At 50.3% G+C, this 25,104-nt stretch overlaps 1 protein-coding gene across 4 annotated transcripts in view; it reads left to right on the forward strand.

Annotated features, from left to right (window-relative positions):
• HSPA12A (heat shock protein family A (Hsp70) member 12A) overlaps positions 1-25,104 on the forward strand; it is a 168,721-nt gene that overhangs the window by 101,482 nt on the left and 42,135 nt on the right. The window contains exon 1 of one of the 4 annotated variants that reach the window (XM_070260344.1): positions 13,290-13,712. The exons of the other annotated variants lie outside the window; for them this stretch is intronic. The gene's annotated coding sequence lies outside the window, so the exon portion shown is untranslated. Of the gene's footprint in view, positions 1-13,289; positions 13,713-25,104 lie in introns of those variants that run through there. 4 annotated transcript variants of the gene reach the window in all.

Genomic DNA, 25,104 nt, shown 5'->3' on the forward strand with positions numbered 1-25,104 from the left:
ATTAAGTACCTCCCCCAGGGTGACAGGGCTCATGGGGGTGATGCTAGAACAGAGCTCAGGGCTGTCAAGAAAGCTTCCACAGGCACATTTTTTTTTTTTTTAAAGATTGGCACCTGAGCTAACAACTGTTGCCAATATTTTTTTTTCTACTGCTTTTTCTCCCCAAATCCCCCCAGCATATAGTTGTATGTTTTAGTTGTGGCATGTGGAACACTGCCTCAGCGTGGCCTGATGAATGGTGCCATGTCGGCGCCCAGGATCCGAACCAGTGAAACTCTGGGCCGCGAAGTGGAGTGCGGGAACTTAACCACGTGGCGGCGTGGCCGGCCCCCACAGGCACATCTTATCCATAGGGAACTATTTTTCAATCTTCAGCCACTTGAGGTTCACCTTCCTGATTCCACCGTATGTACTAAACACCTAAATCGTCATCTGTTGATTATTTCTAAAATTAATCCACTGTTTTTTAAACAAAAAAAACATTTATTTTAAGAGTCTTATTTATGTCAGTTTCATAAATAGAAAACCTGTGTCACTTGCCACAAACAGAAGGTAACCACAGCAAAAATGCGTGGAAGCCCAAGCGAGGTTAGTCGACTTTAGGCAGACGCTGTTGACCGCGGAAGGCTTTGTGCTGAGGCTGCGCTCTGGATGCAGGAAGAGACTAGGCAGTTTTAGAGGAGGTCAAGGACACAGGAGCACCAGACTGAGACTTTCTCTCTATTGGAAATCAGGCTCCAAAGGGACTTGAACAGGAAGGGAAAAGCTTTAGGAATCACCTGGGGGAGGTTGTTACAATTCTCATTCCCAGAGCTCCTGGAATTAGACCATCCAGGGAAATGTATTTGCAGAGCCTGCCAATGAGTCTTATAATCTAGCGAGAACTAGTGCCTGGTCCCCCGGGCCACCAGTCATCTCTGGCCCACCAGGGGAATGGGATCCCCCTCCAGGGACCTTGGACTAGAATGTGCTGTGTTAGATTGGCCAGGTGGGGAAGAGAGAATGTTCCAGGGGAGTTTACAGGGGCAGTCATCTTGGAATCCAGTTCCAGCTTTACCACTTACCAGCCATGGGATTCTGGGCAAGTCACTTAGCCACCCCCGCCCACCTCAGTTTCCTCATCTGTAAAGTGGGATTAATCATAGTACCTGTTTGAGAATGGATTTTATTTACTCTCATAACCCCTGGTTAGTGCTGATACACTTCCTGGCTCATTTGCTGTTGTCTGCTATTATTATTTATTGTTATGAATCCTGTGGACGTATGTAGGGCAGTTACCTGCATTTCATCCAGCAGGCTCAGAAGGCAGAAGGGCTGGTGCAAGATCCCACGGCTTGGAGGGGGCAGACCCCAGCCTGAGCCTCCGGTGACGTGGCCTCTTGTCCAGCAGGCCCAGAACTTTGGAGGAAAGCTGGATGTCTCAGGCTGTTGGCCCCATTTGACTCCCACTTGGCCCTTTGCCAAGGCTCTGAGCTCCCCACTGTGTTTCCTGTCTGGGGCACCAGTGAAGTTCAAGGTCTCTTTGCATCCCTGGACTCTTTCCAGAGCTGCAAGACCTCTGCCCTCAGATGGAATGCCAGCCCCCCATCGGACAGGCTCCTCCTGCAGTGCTGAGACCCCAGATCTAGAGCTTTGTAGATACTGCTCTGAGCTCTGCCGGACCACCCCTCCTCTTCCAGCCTTGACCATGACCTGGCAGCCGAGGACATCTGGTGGGGCTGACCGCTGCTCCACAGTGGCCCTTCTGGGGAACCCTGAACTGCAGAGTATGGACCCCGGTTTCAGTCCCCTTATCTTCAGGGTGGCCAATGTGGTGTCCTGGTTTGCTGAGACAGTTCTGGGTTATGCCTCCTGTCTCAGTGAAATTATTAACAGTGACTCCTTTCACTTTCTAAGTATCCTTGTGTAGAAGAGATGTTATGTGCTTGTGCTACTTATCTCTGTCCTCTTAGCCGTCTGGGCCTCAAGTGGGATGAGGGAGGCAGTAGGGTGTGTGGTTAAACCCAGCCTCTGGGCTCAGCCACTCTGGGTTCAGATATGTTTAACCTCTGGGGGTAATATTGCTGTGCCTCAATTTCTTCAGCTGTAAACAAAGATGATTAATAATCCTGCTCCATTGGGATGCTGTGCGAGTTAAGTGAGAGAACATATATCCCATGCTAAGCGTGAGCCTGGTCCAGATAAGGTGCTCAGTAAGTGGCTGTTATTATCGTCGGTTTGATTTGGGAGAGGTAGTGGGGAGCTTGGGAACTGGAGCCACACTGCCTGGGTTCAACTCTGGGCTATGTCATTTCCCTGCTCCGGGGTCCTGGCAAGTGACTCAACCTCTTAAAGCCTCAGTTTTCTCATCTGTAAAATATGGATTATAATAACCTTCTTCATGTGGTTTTTGTGAGGATTAAATGAATTTATACAAGAAAAGCACTTAGAACAGGGCCAGTCACAAAGTAGATACTGAATTATTGTTAGCTGTTATTATTAGCTGCTATTGTTGTTATGAATAATAGTCCTAAGTTACATTCTTGTAGGCAGGGGGAATTATCTAGTGTATTAGTTTCCCATTGCCATCGTAAGAATTACTACAAACTCAGTGGCATAAATCAACCCAAATTTATTATCTTATAGTCTGGAGGTTGGAAGTAAGTCCAAAAGGGGTCTAACTGAGCTAAAATCAAGGTGTTGGCAGAATGTGTCCATTCTGGAGGCTGTAGGGGAGAACCCATTTCCTTGCATTGTCCAGCTTCTAGAAGTCACCTGCATTCCTTGGCTCATGGTCCCTTCTTCTGTCTTCCAAGTGCATCACTTCAGCCTCTGCTTTCGTTGTTCCATCTCCTCTCTGACTCTGCCACTCCTGCTTCCCTCTTATCAGGACTCATGTATAAGGACCTCTTATAAGGCATGCCTGGATGATCCAGAATAATCTCGCCACCTCAGGATTCTTAATTTAATCACATCTGCAAAATCTCTTCTGTCATGTAAGGTGACATATTCTTGGGTTTCAGGGATTAGGACGTGGGCATATTGGGAGGGGGTCTCATTCAGCCTGCCACAGCCAGGCAGACTGGGATCTTTAGGATTTAGGGCTGTTAGTTATGAGAGCCTTCGGTCTCCCCCAGAAGTCATCTGAATGTTAGAAGTGGTTCCTCCTCGGTGTTTCACGTTAGTTAGGTTCCTCTTGAACTTGCTGCATGATGCTGCATGATGCCTTCCCGGAGTTTGGGTTGTTGGTCAGTCCTTGACTTTCATTCAGTCTGGATCCTTGAGAGTCCTTGGAGACAATGCTACTTTTGAGGCTGGTTTAGCCCCTTCTCAGGGCTATGGAATCATTGAGAGGTGAATAAAAGGTTTATTGGCTCCCAAGTGGGGAAAGCTATTAAATTATTAAAGAATTAGTGAAGTGCCTACAAACTGTCACATTATATTTGCTTTTGCTATTTAACAAACCATCCCAAAATTTAATGGCTTGAAACAGTAGCCGTTTTATTCACTCATGATTCTGTAAGCAAGTCTCTGCCGGGTGGTTCTTTGCTGGTCTTGCCTGGGGTCACTCATGTGCCTGCCACCATCTGATGGCTCAGCTGGGCTGGAGAGTCCAGATGGCCTCACTCACGGGTCTGGGGCTTGGTGCTGGCTGTCAGCTGGGCTTGTTTCTCCACGTTGTCCTTTATCCTCCAGGAGGCTAGCTGGGGCTTCTGTATGTGGTGGTCTCAGAGCAGCGAGAAGAGGAGAGGAGAGGCTGCAAGTCCTCTTGAGCCCTTCCTGAGAAGTCATGCAGTGTCACTTCTGCTGCATTCTAGTGATCACAGCAAGTCACAAGGCCAGTCCAGACACAAGGGGTGGAGAAATAGACTCCACCTCTTAATGGGAAGTGCTACAAAGCATTTGTGGCTATTTTTAATTTAACAGAGTCAGCTTGACTAAAATGGTAAGAGTACAAACTTTAAAAAATTGTATTTTGGAGCCAGCCCTGATCACCTAGTGGTTAAAGTTCAGCATGCTCCGCTTGGGTGGCCTGAGTTCATTCCTGGGCATGGAACCACACCACTCGTCTCTCAGTAGCCATGCTGTGGTGGCGTCCTACATAGAAGAACTAGAAGGACTTATAACTAGAATATACAGCTATGTACTGGGGCTTTGGGGAGGAAAAAAAGAGAGAGGAAGATTGGCAACGGATGTTAGCTCAGAGTGAAACTTTCCCAGCCGAAAAAAAGATGTATTTTGTTTTAAAACAACTTGCAGGTTAGATTTACTCACTTCTTAAGACTTTCTGTGAGTGTATAATGTCAAGAAATCAGCACATGGTAAATCAGACATTATCCATAGTTAAATTATCTTAAAAGCAACTTCCCATTATCTTACACTTAAAATTGTTTGCTTGTTGGTCTACAACATGTTTTTGTATGGTTGTTAAATGGGGGGATCGTGCTGCTATGTGTGGAAGTTGTGTTGGCTCACCGGCAGTTTTTCCCGGTGCAGTTATGTTTTGGTAGATCAGGATGTACTTTCTCATGAGTAAAGAGCAATGAGTGAAGAACTAAGAAAAAAACTGAAAAATCTGTGGATGTACCTCTCCTTAGTGTAAGCTGTGGCCATTTTAGTATCTTTCTATCCCCTTAAGCCATATGGGGAAGCTGAGAGGGCGGATGCAGGAGCTGGAAGGCACTGCTCTGTAAGAAAACAGTGGGTGCAAGTGACACCCTGGATAGGGTTTTTAGTTTTGATGACAGTGGTCTCTGTAAGAAGTGAGTGACCCCAAGCCCCTTCATCTCTAAGGAGGAGCAGGAGCCAACACTTACTCACTGTGGCATTGGGTCCAGGGGCCAGCGCGCTTCCTGTGCTAGGATATTTCTAGAGCGGCTTCTGTTTTTGGAAATGCTCAGGTAACAAGCTTCCGTAGGTGTTGAGTGATATGCACCAACCTTATTTTTCCCATGAATTCTATTATTTTTAGTGTGTGATTTTGCAGAAAGTGAAGATTTTCAGGAAAATATACTAGCTTATAGCTGAAACGCTTGTGTTTCTGTTTGCTGTAGGATGAGTTTCCATTTAAAAATATTTGCCCTGTTACGGGGTGGGGCCTCCAATGACTCAGCCGGTGGAGCTTCTGGTCCCTTCTCTTATCTTCACCTCCTTTCGGAGTACATAGCTCAACTTTTGAGACTGTTTTATGTCCCAGGTGTTTAGCATGTTTTCTGCATAGTTTTCCCTACCTTGTTCCAATTTTACCATCAGAAAACTGAGGCTTCAGGAAGGGAGTAAGTTCTGTAGGATGGAGCTCCTGTTCCGTCGATCCATCTAGCACCCCAGATCTCAGACGGAATAGGTTTTGCCAGTGTGTTTTGTTTCCCATAAACTGGCAAAAAAGTGATCTTCTTTGTTGCTTTCTGGATTTTTTTTTTTTTTTTTAAGATTTTATTATTTCCTTTTTCTCCCCAAAGCCCCCCGGTACATAGTTGTTTATTCTTCGTTGTGGGTTCTTCTAGTTGTGGCATGTGGGACGCTGCCTCAGCGTGGTCTGATGAGCAGTGCCATGTCCGCGCCCAGGATTCGAACCAACGAAACACTGGGCCGCCTGCAGCGGAGCGCGCGAACTTAACCACTCGGCCACGGGGCCAGCCCCGCTTTCTGGATTTTTTTGTAGGTCAGACCCTGTGGTCTTGTTGGTTTCTCTGCGACTGCGAATGATGGTTTCTGTGCCAGACTCCTGACTCCCGTTTGGGACACAGAAGATGTAGGTGTTGGGATTCGAGCCTCCTGGCTCAGAGACCTCAGGCTGGCCTCTGTTTGTTCCCCAGATTTCCATGAGCTAAAGACTAAATTTCTCTAGTCATTTCCTTCCTTTCTGTTCCTTTTCTCATTGTCCTTGAGAGACCGTCTCTGCCAATTGGAATAGAAAACTGTTTACAGCACAAATGTCAGGAGTCCTATTCCCAAATTGGAGACGGCAGTTGTTGAGAAAACAGAGCTTGTAGGAAGCATCAGCAGCCAGGTGGGAGCTGGGTTGTCAAAGGGTGGGCTAGGCCTACCTTCCCATTTTACAGATGGGCACATTGAGGTCAGGGAAGGGAAGAGACTGCCTCCAAACACTTGGCAAAGCCAGGGTAAGAATCCAGGTCTGCTTCCTTTACGCGCTTTCTAGGTAAACCCAGAGATGGCCTCAGAGTCCTTCTCAACACAGCAGTCCAGCCAGCCACTCTGAGTCAGTCAGAGGTGGCACACAGATCTAATCTCTCTGCCATTAATAAATTAGTGACTTGTCTCTGGCTGCATGATTTACATTTCAAAAGAGTGTTTGAAGAAGTCGGGTTTGACTCAGAGGAATGAGGTGCCAAATCTAATTGCTGTGAATAAGAGAGTCCTTAATGGTGGAACCCCAGGCACTGGCTTTTCTCTTTCAGCTTTCTTGCATATTCCCTCAGTTGACATAGGTGGTGGCCCAGCTTTTGTGCCCTGGCCCTTGGCAGAATGCCAAGGAGTAGTAAGTCTAAAAGAGTACTAAGTAGGGCTTTTGGTTGCAGATAACCAAAGCTTTTCTAGCCAGAGGAAGCCCAAAAGGAGATTCTATAGTGAGGGTCTTGGGCTGGCCCTGGAACCCAGGCTTGCTGCCGGGTCTCAGCGGGAGAGAGCAGAGCACCTGGCACTTCTTCTTTGCCCCCATCTCTTCCTTCTGCTTTGCTCTGCTTGTCACCGTCCTTCCTTCCCTGCAGGCCCTCCTTCATGTGCTCCCCAGTCTGTCTTTCTCACATTCCCAGAGGAGGCCCCTAGGTTCAGGTATGATTAGCTACCTGACCTGGAACAGTCGCCCCTGGCCAGGGCACAGGGTCACCTTGCTGGGAGAGGGGCGCTGGGGGAGCATTGTCCACTGGTCAGAGAGTGATTGTCTTCTACAGATAGTTACAGTGCCAGCAACTGAATCAGTCATGGCAGGAAATGGTTCCTAGGTGAGGGCTGTGCATGTAGATGGGGAGTAAATGCACAACCCATCGGAAATTTGACTCTTTTGTTCTTTCTTGGAGAAAATTGCTTTCTCCCATGTAAGTATTTCACACTGTGTAGGGTAATTGACCACTGGGTCCCTCCCATGAAAATACAGACCCCTCCTGGGGTGTTCTCCCAGTGCATGCTGGGTAGAGGTCAGACCATGTGACTCAGCACGTGGCATGGTCCCCGTTTGAAGGGACCGTGGGCATCAGGTCAAGCTGTGGTTTCCCTGGGCCAGCAGTTAGAGTGCAGCAGAAGGGACACATCATTGTCTAATGATGCCTAATACATCATCCGATGCATTTGCTTCAGTGCCTGCTGGCTACATGCAAGGACTGATGCCAAAACCCTCCAGGGAGGCCTGAGTGGTCAGCTGTGGGAGGGCCTGTCCAGGATGTACCACCAGCTGAGTCCACAAAGGCCCACCTGTGGGACACTGGAGCAGGCTGTGGGAACACAGCTCAGGGCATGTGCTTTCCTCCCCACACCAGCTCCCTTAGCTTCTCCTGCAGGAAACACTGGGGAACTGGGAGGATGGGAGTAGTGTTGGCCCTCATCTGGAAAGCCCTATGGGCCCAGTCTCTTCACAGCCATGTTCGTGGGGCTTCACAGATGCCCATGAAAGGCCTTTACCTCACAGCTTTAGTCTCAGAACAACCTTACAACCTTGGCAAGATGTCTTTTAAGATAATAGTGACAGTCCATCCCTTGGGGGTGGGCCTCTGGTAGTCTTGGCCAGGACACCTGCTAGGACAGGTCTAGAGAAGATGGGGGAGGGGAGAGTAGTCACCTGGAGCCAGGCAGTCCCTTTGGAGAGGGCCTAGCAGGTGGAATGGGGTGTGAGGGACCCCAGGCCTCCTTCATGGCCAGTAAGGCAAAATGGGCTTTAGAACCAGACAGTACTTCATTCAAATCCTGGTGTTACCTCTTACTAGCTGTGTGACCACAGGCAAATCCTTTAGCCTCTCTGGGCCTCAAGTGTAAAAAAACACCCAACACACCCTGCCTGGTGGCGAGTGTTGGATGGGAATTTAGTGGAGTGAAACAGGCTTAACTAAGTTAGAGAGTCCTGATCTGAGTCCTGGCTCCCACACGGCACCTGGCTGGTCGTGTGACCTTGACCTGAGCGGGTGACCGTATCTGTAAAGTGTGGGTAATAACATCCCACAGGGTGGTCCTGAGAATCAGGTGAGGTCAAGTACACATAGGATTTTCCCTGCACACAAAACATGCACGTTCAGTGTTAGGCGTGTTTATTATTTAAAGCACGTACCTGGCACACACTGGGTGCTCAGAAAGGTCGTATAAGGGGGTGGAACTAGCTAAGCAGGTGTCGTGTGGTTCCCTGCTGGGGAGGTTTTTAACGTCAAGTTTACTGAGGTATAATTTACATGAGGTAAAGCTCACACTTTTTTAGGTGTACAAGCTGATGAGTTTTGATGTCCAGTCAGGTAACCACCATCACATCAATACATAGAACATTTCCAAGGTGGGATTTTGTCATCCAGAAATCTTGCATACAGGATCCTTCTGGTTGAGGGGGACCCCATCTCAGACGGTGAGGGAACTCAGCCTGTACTTTGGACCCCTTACCTGCGGGCCCAGGGGTGGGGCTTCAGCGGCTCTTCCCAGCCGGCTCCGCATTGGCTCTGAGAAGGGAGGGACGGAGCCTGCAGGGTGCCGAGGTCAGTCCTGGGGCTGGGCGGTGCTGCCAGGCAGAGGCTGATGGTGCCCACGTTCCTGTGACGTGCCCAGAGGGCCAGGCCTGGTGAGGGTTGGCCCGAAGTGAGAGTCCCATGGTCCTGCTCACCAATGGCCGGCTGTGCGGGGATTTGAGGTCCTTTGGCCCAGGAGGCTCACTGCCCTGCGGTTGTGGGTTGAGGGTGAAGGAAGGCTCCCCACACCTGCCGCTGACCGCCATGCCTGGAGGTCCACCAGGAGGGAGCCTTTTACTCATGCAGACTTGATTTGCTGCCATGTTCCTTTGGGTTAAGCATTACTTCTCCAATGTCCTCATCTATTGTACTAAGAAAAAACAACTTTTAACTCCAAAATTTAGTGGCTTAAAATAACAACCACTTGTGTGCACAAAACTCTGCAATTTGGGTTTTTCTCACCTGGGGTCAACTCATGCAGCTAACATCTTCTGAAGGCTTGACTGGGGCTAGACGGTCCAAGATGGCCTCACTCACTGTGTCTGATGCAATAGAAACTGATGCAGTACTATTTTCCTTTCTTTTATGAATTGAATATAAAGCAGATGATAGGTTTAATAAAAAGAAGCTTTCATGTCTGTTCTTGGCAAAATAAAAACTTGACAACACTACGCCAGGCCCACAGGTTGGGGGGAATTTGATTGTGTGATAAATTGAGCCATCGTGGAACCAGAATTCATGGGGAGCTGAGGGAGGAGTTGCTGTGCAGATTTGGGTCTTTATCAGCCATTAGCACTCAGTTAGTGTGACTTCGGTGATCAGAGTGAGAAATGGGTGAAGCTGGAGGGTGCCGGTGGGGGCTTTTAGCTCTGTGAGCCAAGTGCTTCATTTTCCAGATGAAGAAACGATCCTGGAAAGTGGCGGGGACTTTACAAGCGCACAGTGACCTAGTGGCAGAACAAGGTGAGGCTGTCCCTCAGAGCAAGCTCAGACTCTGCCTGTCTGGGTTGGCATACTGGGGATGAAGTGTGGCTGAGGTTAGGGACATTGGGGTGGGCCTGGGGGTTCCAGGGACACCCCTGGAGGAGACTCGGGAATCAGGAGATTGTCTGCCCTAGGGCACCAAGTTTTTAGGGGCACAGGGAGTGGTGAGCAGTGGTGCCAGACACCCAGTAAAGACCTGATACTGCTGGGGCTTGATGGGTCCTGCCAGACCTGTCTCGGGAGAGACTGATAGGAGTGTGTGTGTGTATGCGAATGTGTACACACATAAGTATGTGTGTGCATGCGGGCATGGAGAGAGAGGGAGAGGAGCAACAGAGATGGAGGAGGGGAAGGGAGAGAGACAGACAGAGACAGACACAGGAAGGAAGAGACTAGAGATGTTAGAAGCTTCTGGTAGGTCTTCCCTTGGGGTTTGTATCATTCATTAAAACATGAACCCATGAGGACTTAGCTGGTCATGGCCATTGATTCTGCCCCAACTCTGCACTCCTTGGGTCTTCCCTGAACATTGGCTAGTGCGATCCCAAAGTGCCACATGCTGGAGGATAGATCCTGAGGTTCTCGGGAAGGAAGACAAGCCAGCAGGATGGGGTTTAGTGGGAACAGTAGGAATGGGAGACTTCACTTTGTCCTGTGTGTTTTTTGCATGTAAACCTTGTGTGTTAAGTGAATATTGATATAGAAAGATAGACTTCCTCACCGAGTTATGGTATGAAATGGGCTTGGATTCCTGTGAGGCCCTAAGATGGAATACAAACATGGTGAGGAGTGCAGCTGGGGTCCTGATAAGACCGGCCCTCAAAAATCTTAGTGTGTAGGGGGTGTAGGGGACGGCAGAGCCGCTTTCTAATGAAATACTAGCAATGAGACTGAAGGAAGTGGCAAAACACAAACACAGAAGCCAAAAATACAATTACTGTGGCAGAGGGATGGCCCGGTGCATCCTGTGACTCACTAAGGAGCAGTCAGGGATCTTGTGTGCCAAGCTAGCAGCCCCTCCATCTCCTTCTGCCAGCCGAGCTCCTCCCTCACCACACCTCTCGCCAGCCCTGAGTTCACAAGTGGTTTGGCCCTCAGAGAGAATTCGTAAATTGGTTTCCATTGGTGAATGTGCTTACAACTCAAGGTGACCCTCCCTGCCCCCTTCCCTCGAGCCCTCAGGGCCTAGAGCTCATTGGGGGCCATATGGTCATCCCATGCACACTGCCGGCTCCAGGCTTATTCCCAAATTTGGCAACTGAACACCAGGACTCTGACCTGACTTAAATGATTAAAGCCCAGGGCAGTGCTGATTGGGAAGGTCAGAACCCAGCGATGGAGCCAGGGTGAGGCCTGGGACCCAAGCAGGGCACCCTCCCACCCTGCAGGGGGGTGGGATTTCTGCACCGAGGATGGCCCACTTCAGACAGAGGACATTTGGGGACTTTTGGGGGTTGAGTATTGGAGCCAGAAGAAACACCCACAGAGTGTAGCTCCTCTCCTGGGCCTGGAGGAAGCTGAGAGACCAAGGCATTTGGAGACCCCCTTCCAGGTGGGGTCCCTGTTTTCTCTCTAGGAGGCAGTGTGGTATTGTGGGACGAGCCCAAGTCCTGGATTCGAGTCTCTGCTCTGTGGTGTACCCGCTGTGAGGCCTCAGGCAGGCCTGGAAACCTCCCTGAGCTTCCGTCTCCTAAACTGTGGGGTGGAGCTGAGAAATAAAGCCTATTCCACAGGGTCGCTGGGGAGATTTGCTGGGCAGAGAGTTGGCCCCCAGGGTGTGGGAACCAGGTGATCACTGGGAGCTGGTCGGGGCTAAGGGTCCTGGTGTAGGAAACAGGGGCAGACAAGGACCTCGGGTGGGACCAGTGCTGTGGCCGGGCAGCTGGGTGTCCAGTGAGCCTCAGGAGGTGATGGGTGAAAGCCGACCTCGCATTCTTCTCACCGTGCCCCACCCGACCATCTCCTCTGTCCCCTCGCTGTCCTGGGCAGGTCCTGGGTAAACAAGATAACTGGTTCTCATGACAAAAGCATTACATGTTCATTATGGAAAATATAATCCAGAGGAAGAAAGGAGGAAACAGCCAGGACCCCACACCCAGAGGCAGCCCCTTGGTGTTCAGCCTTCCAGGCTTGCTGGGCATAACGAGACAGCTAATAGATGGGCTTTCACAGAACCCGGCACCGAGGGGCAGGGCGAGTTACCCTCCTATTACAGATGAGGACAGAGGCTCAGAGCTTATGGTTCTTGGTTAAGGTCCCAAGGGGAGAGATTGCGTGGTGGACATGATGGTTTCTGAGCCCGAAGTATGTGTCCTTCAAGAATCCTTGCCCTGGACAATATCTGTAATACTCCCTTACATGCCTTGTCCCAACCCCAAGAAAGCCACTCCCCATGGCCCCTGACTCCCTAACACTGAACAGCCAGGGAGCAGGATGAGGTGGGCATGCCCCAGTGCAGGGCTCTGTGCAGGCAGGGTGGGTGTGGCTACTTGGGAAGTAGCCAAGCTGGCTCTTCCTGGAGTCTGGAGCTGGTGCTGCCTGAGGCGCCTCGGCTGGGTCCCTCCCAGCATGCAGGGCTCAGTGGAGCTCTGCTAGAACCTGGACACGGTGACTTCAGATATTGGGGTGTTGTCATGGGCCTCAGGTGGGCATCCAGCAAAATGGCAAATGGGCCTGGAAGCCCTAGGCCTTCTCTTTGGAGGTACCTTGGCAGTGGGAGCAGCTGGGGGCTGAGGAGCAGGCAGAGCTGCTCACTGTAGAGCTGGCCTCTGGTCCCATCTGGAATGTGTGCGCGCAGCAGGCAGGAGGCCTCATTACAGCTGCTTTGTCGTCTCCCTCTAGGAGCTGTCAGGTCCCTTCTCACAGGGGCAGCTTTGCTTCTTCCTTCCAGCAGGTTCACCACAGGCACCCCATGCCCTGCAGAGAACAGAGCCAGGTTCTGCCGGGGCAAGGCTGCTGCTTGCTGGCGGGCATGGCGGAGTGGATGAGAGGGGTAGGGTGGGGTATGTGAGGTGGCAGGCTGGCGGCCTGGGGACAAATATTTGCTCATCCATTTGAGTTCATTGCCTATAATTAAAATGAATGAGAGATTTCACATAAAAATCTGGATTTCTGCCTTCTCTGTTGGGTGGAGCCAAAGAACCATTGCCTTTCTAGACAGGGCACGGGGTCTCCAGGTTGCACAGTCTCTTTCACTCTTACTGTCTCTGCCTTGAGTTATTTTTTCTCATGCAGTCATACCATTGTTTTTCCTAGAGCAGAATTAGGGTGAAGTTCTGCCACCCACGTTGCAATGGAAGTGGGGCATCAAAGGAAAATCCCTCTCCCTTATGCCACCTTCCTGCCACCTGTAGCAGGGGTCTTTGGTGACCTTGGGGAGCAGCTGGAACACGGGCTTGGGAGTCAGACTTGGATTCAAATTAGCTTTGCTTCTTGCCAGCTGCAAGAGAGATTGTCTCTCTCCTTACAACTCAGTTTCTGTAAAACAGGCTCATGGTGCAGGGTGGGTATGAGGATTAAGTGAGAGGGTGCCGGCAAAGCCATCCCCAGGATGTGACATCTCCAGCCCAGATTACAGGAGCCCTTCTTGTTGCTCTTTATGATTATTATTGGTCTAACTTACATACTATAAAGCATATGAATGTTCAGTGTACAGCTTGATGGATTTTTATTTACACATGTGCCCATGTGTGGTAGGCTGGATAATGGCCCCCCAAAGATGTCTATGTCCTACTCCCCTGGAACATTCACAATATGTTATCTTAATGGCAAAAGGGACTTTGCAGATGCGTTAAATTAAGGGTTTTGAGAAGGGGAGATTATCCTGGATATCCGAGTGGGCCCAATGTAATCCCAAGGATCCTTTTAAGTGAAAGAGGAAGGGAAGAAGGTCGGAGAGAGAGACTGGAAGATGCTATGCTGCTGGCTTTGAAGATGGCGGAAGGGACCTGAGCCAAGGAACGCAGATGTCCTCCAGAAGCTGGAAAAGGCAAGGAAAGAGATTTTCCCCTGGAGCCTGCAGAAGGAGCACAGACCTGCCAACACCTTGATTTTAGCCCAGGAAGACCCATTTCCGAACTCCAGAACTGTAAGGTAATAAATTTGTCTGGTTTTAAGTCACTAATGAATTGTTATCAGCTTTGTAATACCTTGTTACAGCAGCAATAGGAAGCTGATACGGTGTAACTACCTCACCAGGCAAGGTACAGGACATTTTCATCACTGCAGAAAGTTCCCTTTCCCCCATCCCAGTCTGCATCTACCCACGCTGTGAGGTAACTGCTGTTCTGACATCTTTCACTTAGATGTGCCTGTTCTTCAACTTCACCTGAAGTTGAAGTGGAATCAGAGTGGGTCCTCTGTCACATCTGGGGTCTTTACTCAACACAGTGCTTTTTTTTTTTAAGATTTTATTTTTTTCCTTTTTCTCCCCAAAGCCCCCCGGTACATAGTTGTATATTCTTCGTTGTGGGTCCTTCTAGCTGTGGCATGTGGGACGCTACCTCAGCGTGGTTTCACGAGCAGTGCCATGTCTGCACCCAGGATTTGAACCAACGAAACACTGGGCTGCCTGCAGCGGAGCGCGCGAACTTAACCACTCGGCCACGGGGCCAGCCCTCAACACAGTGCTTTTGAGGTTCATTCACACTGTGGGGTGTGTTGGTCTTCTGTTTCCTTTTTATTGCCGAGTAGTATTTCATTGTACAGCTGTACCACACTTTATCCATTCTCCTGTTGATGGATATTTATATTGTTTCTGGTTTTGGAAGATTATGAAAAGAACTGCTATGAACATTCTAAACAAATCTTTTTTGCATATATTTACACTCATTTCTCTTGAGTAAAATCCTAGGAGAGGGGTTGCTGGGTCATAGAGTAGGGATATGTTCAGCTTGGGTAGAAATGCTGGAGCTGTGATGTGGGAGCACCAGTGAGCCTGGGCTGCCTTGGGGACTGGGGGCTGATGGCCTCCCTGCTTGTCTTTAGTGGTTTCTAGGGGTGTACACATGACAGTGTGGGGGTCCAGGGCAGGGGGCTTCGTGGCCCTCAGGTGGGAGATTCAGGTGGAAAAGCTCAGCCAGCACATGTGTGCTCTGGGTCTCCAAATGGCAGGTGAGCCTGTGCTTCTTGAGCACCTTCTCTGTAGCCAGCACAGTGCTGGAGTTTTCCTGTAGGTCTCCCCTTGTAGTCTCCACGCAGCCCTGTGGGGGAACAGTCGTTAGTCTGGTTTGCAGCTGTGGAAACTGAGGCCCGGGGCAGAGTCCTGTCTGTGGCAGAGCTGGTGAGGGGGGAATCGGGTATCCTCCTCAGGCCCAGCTAACTCTGGGTCCTCCATCCCATCTCCCACCCCTGGAAGAGTAGCTGGGGTCTGTGCCTGGTTGGAGGGCAGCCATGAGGGTCAGCTTCTCCCGTGGGAAGGACAGCAAGGCCTTTTCTCCCTGCAGACCCGCGCACGAGACAGGCCTGGGGGATGGCAGATGGCTTCCCAGATGGCAGAGAACACAGTCCAGCTGGTCCAGGGGGTTGTATGGGGGCAGTAATGATGAAGGGGCAGTGGCCAGTGGCTAAGGGAGGTGTCTGATTGGTTAAGGAGTTCCATCTGTTATGAAGGGTAATAGAGAGTCATAGTAGGTGCTTGAGGCTGGGAGTGACCTGATGAAGCTGGTGGTTTTGATGTGATCCAGGGGAGCAGCCTGGAGGCAGAGTGCAAGGCCCTCTGGGAAGCTCTCCACACTGCTCTGCCTTTGCTCCTGCTGTCCCCTCCCCATCCTGTTCACTCAGCGAACTTGCCCTTCAAGACGCCAGTCAAGCATCACCACTGTGGGGCTGCCTTCCCCACCACTAACCCCCTGAGGCACTTACCGCAGTGTCTAATAAAGAGTTCATGTGCAAAATAGAATTTTAGATGGTTCTTAATTACAATATTTAGATTGAAATCACTTGCTCTGTTTTGACCTGAGAGCTCATAGTCGGATTCCCATGAATTAAATACACACGTCATGCATGTCCCCTGGACAGGACTAGAGGCAGCCTGATGGGGATGGGGCAGAGGTGGGCACAGATAGACACACCGGGGGGATAGGGGGCTGTTTTGTGTGGCCCTGTTCTTCCTGTTGATGAACTTTCCAGGTAATGCTGAAGTATTTGCTCTGTGGCCAGCCTCCTGCTTCCCCACTGTGTGTTTAGTTTCCAGAATTCTTCTTGTCCACTAACCCAGAATGTCCCCAGAATTGTATCCACGCTTTTGGGATCTTCCTGGACTAGATCTGTGGAGAGAGAGAAGTGGGGAGACATTGGCGGGGAGAATGGGTCTGTGCGGGTGTCCCTGTGACCAGCTCCCACTTTTCCCAGGCTGAGCATTCCTGTGGACACCTCCTGGAGGTCACCGCCCTGTGCTCAGACATTCCAGGCTCAGTGGGGTGTGCCTGCAGGGAGTCAGGCTGGTCACTCTGCGTCTGGAATATTCTGCTCTGCAGAGGAGGAGACTGCTGATTAATTGAGTTCCAGACAGAGCTGTTAAAGATAACAGTGAAGTCAGAGAAGCTGTCAGGGCACATGGTTAGGCTTAATGAAGCGGGCAGGCCTGCGTCCTTGGAGGGAGAGGCCCATGGGACAGTAGTAATGAAAAGCCACAGACAGATCACCTGGGCTTCTGGACGCCCCAGATGTCCTTCCTATGCCTGAGCTTGGGTGGTTGGCCGTCCACAGGTGGTGGTGAGGGTGCAAAGTCTCATTCCCTGGACCTCGGTTCTTGCCGGTCCGGGCACTGCAGGAGCTGGAACAAGGGGTCCTGGAGGCCAAGTGTATGGAAGCCCACTCATGTGCATATAACATGCACACACCAGGGTGTGTGGGCACCCCTGATGAGTCTGAATATTTTGGCAGCCGGGGCCATCTGTGTGGCCTCCCCTGGCCCCTAAACATAGAATGTGTGTTCTTTTCTGGGATTCACATAGGGCCTCAAGGGGGAGGCTCTGCCGCCTCACAGCTTCTTGGCCTAAGATGGGCCACGGGAGGCTCTGGGGACCCCTGGGGCCCGTGGCTTGGAGTCTCCCCTCTTTCTGTGGAGTACCCTGGGGAGGCAACCCCATGCCCCAGAAATTGCCTCTATTTTCCTTGGGAAAAGACCGAGCAAATTCGGTCCTCAGGGGAACTAGTCATTGTGGTTTTTTTGTTTTTATCTCCCTTTCCCGCTCTGGAAGGAAATGTTCTATCTCAGCTCCTTTCAAGAGTGATTACTCTTGATGTTTTGCCGCAGATACTTAACTTAGCAAAGTCTAGAGTTAGTCACCATCTTCACCCAGTTTACTAATTCTTTCTAAGAATGTCAATTCATCATCGAGGGTTTTGTATTAAAAAAGTAAGAATGAAGGATTTTAAACTTAAGAAGTTTTAAGAAGTCTCTGCCAGGACTTTCTCTCCTTCCTGCTCAAGTGGAAGTCTTCACCCACCCTGCGAGGAATGCTCTGCATGTGGGTGCCAGGGCCGCTTGTGCCGAGAGGGCATTTGGTTCCTGGGAGTGTCCCAGCCTCCTGGGCCACTCCCCCCGACGTGTCACCCCACGGAAGGCCCTTCCGTGCTGCAGTGGCCTCCCCAGGGGCATTTTTGAGCCACTTGTGGCATTTGCCTTCTCTTTTCCTTTATCTTCTGGAAGCAGCAATTTCTCAGGCAGGTTCCTGAATACCTCCCGGCCCCAGGACCCTGGCTCAGTGGCAGCGGCACCTGCAGACAGTTAGACTGAAGAATGTCTAATGCTGGTACATGGGTCCCCTTCACAAGATGGGGCTGTGACTCCTGCCCAGGGCTGGTACTGGCAGCAGGGTAGTGGCATCTTCTCTTGGTCTTTATTGCAGAATATCTCGAAACTGGTCATCCTTGGGGAAAGCACTAAGTCCTCCGTCCACAGCTCCCCATCGGAATGGACCTTGGCATTCAGCTCTGGCCAGCCAGCCTCAGAGCATCTAGGGGAAAAGTGAAAACACAGCTGGTGACTGGGCTGTGAATTCTTGTGTTGCTAAAGAGGAGGGTGTCTGGGGAGACACCAGTGCCAGCATTTGCCCCTGGCCCCAGTTGTCGGAGAGTCTGGAATCGGCCAGCAGCCAGCTTCACCACTGAATGGTCCCTGGAGAACCGCTGCACACTTGGCTTCTGCCCAGGGCAGGTGGGTGGGAGCGACTGATGTCCACCCCCAGGGAGGAGGGCTGTGCTCCTCAGGGCAGGCAGGACGGGGACAGTTTTCCTTACAAGGTGGCTTCCTGCAGCTCTTTGATTTTTTTTTATTGAGATATAATTCGCATATCATAAAATTCACCATTTTAAATTATACAATTCCATGGCTTTAGTATATTCACAACATTGTGCAACCAGCACCGCTATCACATTCCAGAACATTTTCATCACCCTAAAAAGAAACCCATGCCTGTTAGCAGTCACTCCCCATTTTCACCCTCTCCAGAGCTCTAAGTTTTCACTGCTCTGTGCTGCCAGTTGCCCATGTCGCAGACCTGGGCCAGTCACGGAGTCTGGGAACCTCAGGGCTGGAATGTGGTGGAGGCAAGGAGCCCAAGCCTTGGAGACTGGCACTTACCAGCTCTGTGATTTTGGGAAGATACTTTACCTCTCTGGGCCTTGGTTTCTTCTGCCATTAAATGGGGCTGAGAACTCCCTGTTTCCTACCTCATTGCATTGTTTGCAAGGATAACATGAGACACTATGTAGGTGACAATAGCTGTATTTGTTAAGAACTGTGCCTGCATCATTCTTATTTAATCCTCATTCACCCTAAGAGGTAAGAGTTATTATTATCCCTATTTAATACAGAAGGAAAACTGAGCCACAGAGGAGTTTAGTAACTTGTTCAAGGTTGCACAGCTGTGAATCAATTTTTAACTCCAAAGCGTGGAAAACCTGACTTTTTGTTTCCAGAAAAAGGAAATTAATTATGACCGTGAATGGTAAGTCCAGAGGTTCAGTGGGCTCAGCAGTAGGTTGACTTCGCGGCTCATGGACCCATGGAGGTTCTTTCTGTGCTGATTACATCGTGGGCTGGTGGCAAGATGCACGGTGCTGGCCTCATGGGCTCACCTAAGGGTCAGTGCGTTTCTTTCCCAGAAGCCCCCAGCAGACTTCCCTTCCTGCCCCACCAGCCAGAACTGTGGGTCCCGATCACATTCCCATGGCCATTGTTGACAAGGGGAAGGGGTTTGCCATGATTGGCTTAGGCCCTTCAGGATCCACCCCCGGTCTGGGGAAGGGTCACCCTCCCCACACTCATGTCAAATTAGGGTTTAGTTAAGAAAGCAGAAATGTACACGGCAGTATCCACCAAGATCAGTAAGTAACTGAGCTGGGATTTGAACTGGTCCTCCCAGGTCCAACACCCGTGTGGTTAACCACAGTGCTGCACAGCCTCGACAGCTCCCAGAGGGTACTGTGTGCTCAGTGAATCTTGGTTGAATGCATCAATCCATACAGTCTTGTTCCCCCCCTCCCCAGACCCATCCCCGGTTTTTCTGACCCTCTGTTGCTCTTCTACACCTAAGTGGTTGCCTGGTCTCCACTTGAACTCCTCTAGTGACAGGGAGCTCAGTACCTCACCAGGCGTTTTCTTCTTCTTCTTTTTTTTTTTCCCAAGGAAGATTAGCCCTGAACTAACTACTGCTAGTCCTCCTCTTTTTTGCTGAGGAAGCCTGGCCCTGAGCTAACATCCGTGCCCATCCTCCTCTACTTTATATGTGGGATGCGTACCACAGCATGACATGCCAAGTGGTGCCATGTCCACACCCGGGATCCAAACCAGCGAACCCCTGGCCACTGAGAAGCAGAACGTGTACACTTAACCGCTGCGCCACTGGGCCGGCGCCCCCTTCTCTTTTTTGATTAAGTGCCATGGCTACCTTTTACAGTACTTTTGGATGAATTAGAAAAAGATCTGCTCTGGGTATGAAAATTGGGAAAAGGTGCCCACTCTTGGCGATTTTGAGGCTTGGGATGGCACCTTTGTGGTAAGAAAATGGCACCCCTACTTTTGGGTGGATGCACCTCTGCTTGGCAGACGTCCCCCAAGGTGGGTGCCTTTGTACAGTGCACAAACTGCACCGCTGTTTTGGGATATCACTTCCATTAAGATGCTCTGCAGAGGGGTCAGTAACATGCACCAGCCTCAGCTCTCAGGGCGCTGGCAGAGTGTGGGAGGTTTGTGCTCAGGTTCCCAGGTTGGAGTGCATGTGGGCTAAGGGCTCCCCTTCCAGCCTGGAGAGGGCACAACTCTCCCCCATCAGGGGTTCAGCTGAAGGGAGGTGAACCAGCCGTCTGTCTCCTCTACCCTCACCTCCTGTTCTTCCTCTCCTCTCCCCTCCCCAGGGACAGACGGTGAGTGCTTAGAGGGTGAACGATTCTGCTCAGTGTGAGACCGATGGTCTGGAGTGGCACTGCCCCTGCCTTTAGCCTCAGTATAGTCAGCACCAGCTGTGTGTGGCCTCTGCAGACTGAGCTGTCCCAAGGCTAGTCAGATAGAAACTGAGGACATCTAAACTCGGGCCTTCCAGGTGCCCAGGCAGGTGGCTCTTTTCCTTGGAGTGGGAGATGATTCTTCATTTACCTGGTTGCTTTTAAAACGTGCTTCATTGTAGAGGACAGTTTAATTGCCTGGTGAGGAGGGCCACATGGCTTCCTAAATTCCTGGTTATTCTGAAAGTGCCCCTGGGGTGAGCAGACGGCCTGAGCATGAAGTCAGGGCCAGAGGTCCTCCCTCATCCATGGCAACACTGGCCCTCCTGTTCCCCATCACTGAGAGTTTTCCCGAAGGTTCCATTTGCTAAGTTTCTGTCTGGTGGGACTTTTAACCTTGATTAACAAGCTGAGAGAAGCATGATGTAAAGGGAATGTATTTGCTGACCTTGTGCACGGGGTGGGGGTGGGGAGGGCTCTGCCTGTCTCCTGGTGTAAGCACATGGCCGTTTTCTCAACAGCAGATGGACCGATGTGATGATGATGATGATGGTGGTGGTGATAATAAATGACATCTATAATTTATTGAGTGCTTGCCATGCCCCAGGTTTTACAGGTATTATTTCGTTTTTTCCTCATAGCAATCCTCTAAAATGTATCACCATCATCATGGTCCCCCCTGGCTCCCATTTTCCAAGTGAGAAGCCTGAGGCTGTGAGAAATTAAGTAGCTCAGCCAAGGGCACGCATCTTAGAAGTGGCCACGCTAGGATTTGAGCCCAAGCTTTCCCGACTCTGAACTTGTACCTCAAACTACTGTGTTATCAACAGCCCCTCCCTTACCCTGGTCTTTGGATTTGAAGAATTGTGGCTTTTAAAATGCGCCTCTGAGCCCTGTTTGGCTTCAGACTCTGAGGAAGCACAGCCACACGGTCTTCTGAGCCTGCAGGCAGAGACAGCCAGCGGGGGCTTGGGAGTGCCCTGTCACTGTGACTGCCTGACTTCCCCTGCACCCTTCGCTCATCTGTGAAATGGAGATTTACGTTAACTTCTCTCTCTAGCTTTATCTGTCATGAAAAACGATACCTGTGCGGGATCTCGCATTGGGCATAGTCCAGAAGTGCAGTCACGGAGTTGAAGACTCTGAATCCAGCTGGGCAGCATCCTGACAGTGTGGGCTGCTTTCTTAACCTTCTAGGCCTTACTTTTCTCATCCATAGAATGGGATGATAACAGTGCCTTACAGCCCCCTAATAGAGCAGGATTTCATGAGCCACACTTGGAAAGCTCTTAGCTTGGCATGAAATGTACATTCAGTGAGTGCTAACTGTGATAGCTTTCCTGATAGATTTCTGGGTTTGTACATTTATAATAATTTCAAATTAATAATTTGAGTTTGGATAAACTTGCAAAAGAGCCTAAAGTAAAAGCTTAAACATCTGACCCCATTAAGGAATTCAGCAAATGGTAGGCGGGGGCTGTTAGTTATTTCAGAGGGTTTCTCATGCGTTACCTCCTTTGTTCACTGAAATGTAATAAGAGAGGCCCTGAGAATATGGATTCCCGCTTCACAGAGGCAGGCGATGTGCCTGGAGAGATGAGGCAGCTTCCCCAAGCTCATGAGGCTCCAAATGTCCACATTCTCTGCCTGCCACACCTTCTGCATCATCATCAGGAGCCATTTTGCTTCCCTTACATTCCTCTCAGAACAACAGCCAAAGAACCGACTCTGGCTTTGCTCCTGTTCTGAAGCTGCCTTGGTTCTGAGGAGACATGCCCCTTGGCCTTGTGGCCCAAGCTGGCTGCCCTGTCTGCTACTCTGCCTGTCCCAAGCCAAGGCCAGCTGGAGCCTGACCGTGGAGGACACTGTGCCTGCACCTGGGCTCCCACAGGATCCCCCTGCCCCCCTTCTGGAGGCCTCAGAGTTTGCTCTTTTAGTACAAAGGGTCACAGGGTGACATCTGACATTGGTATTTCAGCTCGCCATTCCTCACGGGGTTGAGAAGATGCCAAGGCCTTCACTGAGGCTTCTTGCCCTTCCCATGTGGCTTTGGGAGCCCAGTGAGTCTAAAGGACAGAGCAACATGGGCCTGTCCTGGTCCTTAAAGAGACCCTGCCTCTCTGCAAGGGTGGGCTCTGCTTTCTCAGATCATGGAGGGGCCCAGCAGTGGGCGGAGGACAGCCCCCTGCCTCCTTTGAGACCCTGGGTTTGCAGCGGGGTTTCAAAGCCTAGGAGAGCCATGTAACAGAGGCCAGGCTGGAGCCCCCCCTTAGAGTGGGAGCCTTTCAGCTGATGGCTGGATGTCTGCTTTGTTGTTTGCAAGGGGACCGGGTGGGGCCTGCCCAAAGTGAGACTCCTTCAAGTGCTTCTTAGATCTATCCCAACGCCTCAGCCCCAGAGAAACCAGCTGAACGTATGCCCCTCATCCACCCCGAGACTCGGGTCTGAAACCCTCCCAAGCCTGCAAATCCGTGTCTATGGGTTTAACTGAACGCGTATTCTTACTAGGCTGTTTGTTAGACAGATGTATCTGGAACACTTGCCATGTATGGGCCAGGTGCTCTGATCGATACACAGCCTAAGAAAAATATTGTCTTGTCCTCCTGGAGCTAGGAAGATGGATGTGTAACTGGTACGTTAAAACAACAACTCTTTTATTAGGGAAATTTTAAAGCATATATAAAAGTAGAGCAAATAATGTATTGAACCTCTGTGAACCTGTCGTCAGTTTCAATCATTATCAATTTTTGGCCACTCTTGTTTAATCTCTGCCCCTCCCTTGTATTATTTTGATGCAAATCCCAGACATCATGTTGTTTCATCTGTAAACATTTCAGAATGTATGACATAACTACACCATTAACACGAAGTCCTTCATGTTATCCTTTTTGGCCAGTGTTTACATTTCCAATTGTCTCCTAAAAGTTGTAAATTTTTCTGTTCACTTGAATCTTGATCCAATAAAGGTCCATGCATCGCAATGAGGAGTTGCTGTCTTTTTTTTTCTTCTGCTTTTTCTCCCCAAATTCCCCAAGTACATAGTTGTATATTTTAGTTGTGGGTCCTTCTAGTTGTAGTATGTGGGATGCTGCCTCAACGTGGCCTAATGAGCAATGCCATGTCCGCGCCCAGGATCCGAACCAGCGGAACCCTGGGCCACTGAAGCAGAGCGTGCAAACTTAACCACATGGCCACGGGGCTGGCCCCTGCTGTGTCTTTTAAGTGTCTTTTAGGCTATAGCACTCTGTCACTGGGGAGGTCAGGGTGGCCTGAGAACTCATTAGAAATGCAAATTCTCCCAGACTTGTTGGAGTAGAAACTTCAGGGGTAGGACCAGGAATCTGGTTTAACTAGTGCTCCACGTGATTCTAATGCACATCAAAGTGTGAGAATCTCTGATCTATAGTTTCCTCTCCTTCTTTCCTCTATACTTCCCTTGTAATTTATTTCTTGGAGAAACCCAGCTCTTATCCTTTAGCGTTTCCGCTGTCTGGGTTTTGCCAGTAGATCCCCAGGTGCCAATGAACACGTTCCTCTCTCCTTTGTACCTCTCTCCTCTGTACCGGAAAGCATAGAGGAGGCTCTCCTGCAAACAAAGGGGGCTGACTTTTGGAGGGGGGGGTACCTGGAGGATGAGGCAGAATTTGCCTGCTGCAGATGTGACATGCACTCCAGGCAGGAAAACAGTATGTGCAAAGGCCTGAAGGCTGGATCAAGCACAGATGTTCCAGGGGTCTGTGAAAAAGTTTGGTGTGGCCAAGGACGGGGGGCAATGGGAAAGAGATGTGGCGGCAGAGGGAGACAAGGTGGACTTCAAAGGGTCCGGGTGCAGCAGTATGCTAGGTGTCATCTGTGGGAGATGGAAATCGAAGGCCCTGGCATGGTCAAGCAATATGAGCAGATCTCAGTTTGGCCAGATGGGTCTGACTGCAGGGCAGCCTGACTTGGAGAGGGCAGGCCCAGAGCAGGGAGACTGAGAGAGGCTGTGCGAGAGCCCTGGAAAGGGTCTGCAGGATCTAGACCAAGGTTGTGGTGGTGAGGTTGCAGGGGAAGGGGTTAATGTGAGAGATGCTAAGAATCTCTCACAGGAATGAGAGGGCTTGGGAATGCAATGAGAAGGCAGGGAGGAGTCCATGAAATCTCGCATGCAGGAGCCATCGTGGTCACACTGACAAAAGGGGAGGTCTGGGTGATTTGAGAGCTGATTCCATACTGTTGAAGGTAGTTCAGCATGTGTATTATTAATATCCCAACTCAGAGGGGTTGATGCCTCAGTTGAGAAAGACCTCAGTGGCCCTCCAAATCTGTGAATAGTCACTGAGTCCACTTTTGGGCACACATAGAAACATCCATCCATTCACCCACCCACCCATCTATCCATCCTTATCCATCCATCCATCCATCCAACCTTCCATATGTCCATCTATCCGTCCACCCAACATTCATTGAGTGCTTGTGACATGTCAGGAACTGAGGAAGAAGAGATGAAGTAAGACATGGTTCTGTCCAGATGAGCCCAGAAGCCAGGTAGACAGAACTATCTTGATACTGTTTATGGGGGTGATCTGGTGGAGACCCTCCCAATGCTGGGTGCAGGTAGGCAGGGGCTTCAAGGTTCCTGAATGTAATTCATGAAATTTAGTAGGAAGAACTGTTGGTCTAGAAAGCACTTACTTGCTTCTCCCGACAGTTGCCTGGAAACGCATGTGCATGTGAACTTGTGGTTAAGAGAGAGAATACGAACCGCCCTCACTCAAGGTCTGCTCCACTTCTCTCTCACTGAGGCGTCTTATCTCCTAAACCATCCAGAGGGGGGAACTGGAAGATGCTGCCCAGTGTCAGGATGGACCCGGTGCAGCCCCCTACTTTCAGCCTGTGCCTGGTGCTGTGGTTTCTGCCGCTGTAAATGCTTATTTCCATAATTATTATTTAGCATTTGGAGAGCAGCTATTTTACACTCAGTGTTCTTTGTAGCCAGAAGGGTCTCCCCGTTCATGCCAATAAAATTTCCATTTACTCTGGACATCAACCACGG

Source organism: Equus caballus, chromosome 1 (genome assembly GCF_041296265.1).
Source record: "Equus caballus isolate H_3958 breed thoroughbred chromosome 1, TB-T2T, whole genome shotgun sequence".
In the NCBI taxonomy this organism is placed as follows: Eukaryota; Metazoa; Chordata; class Mammalia; order Perissodactyla; family Equidae; genus Equus; species Equus caballus.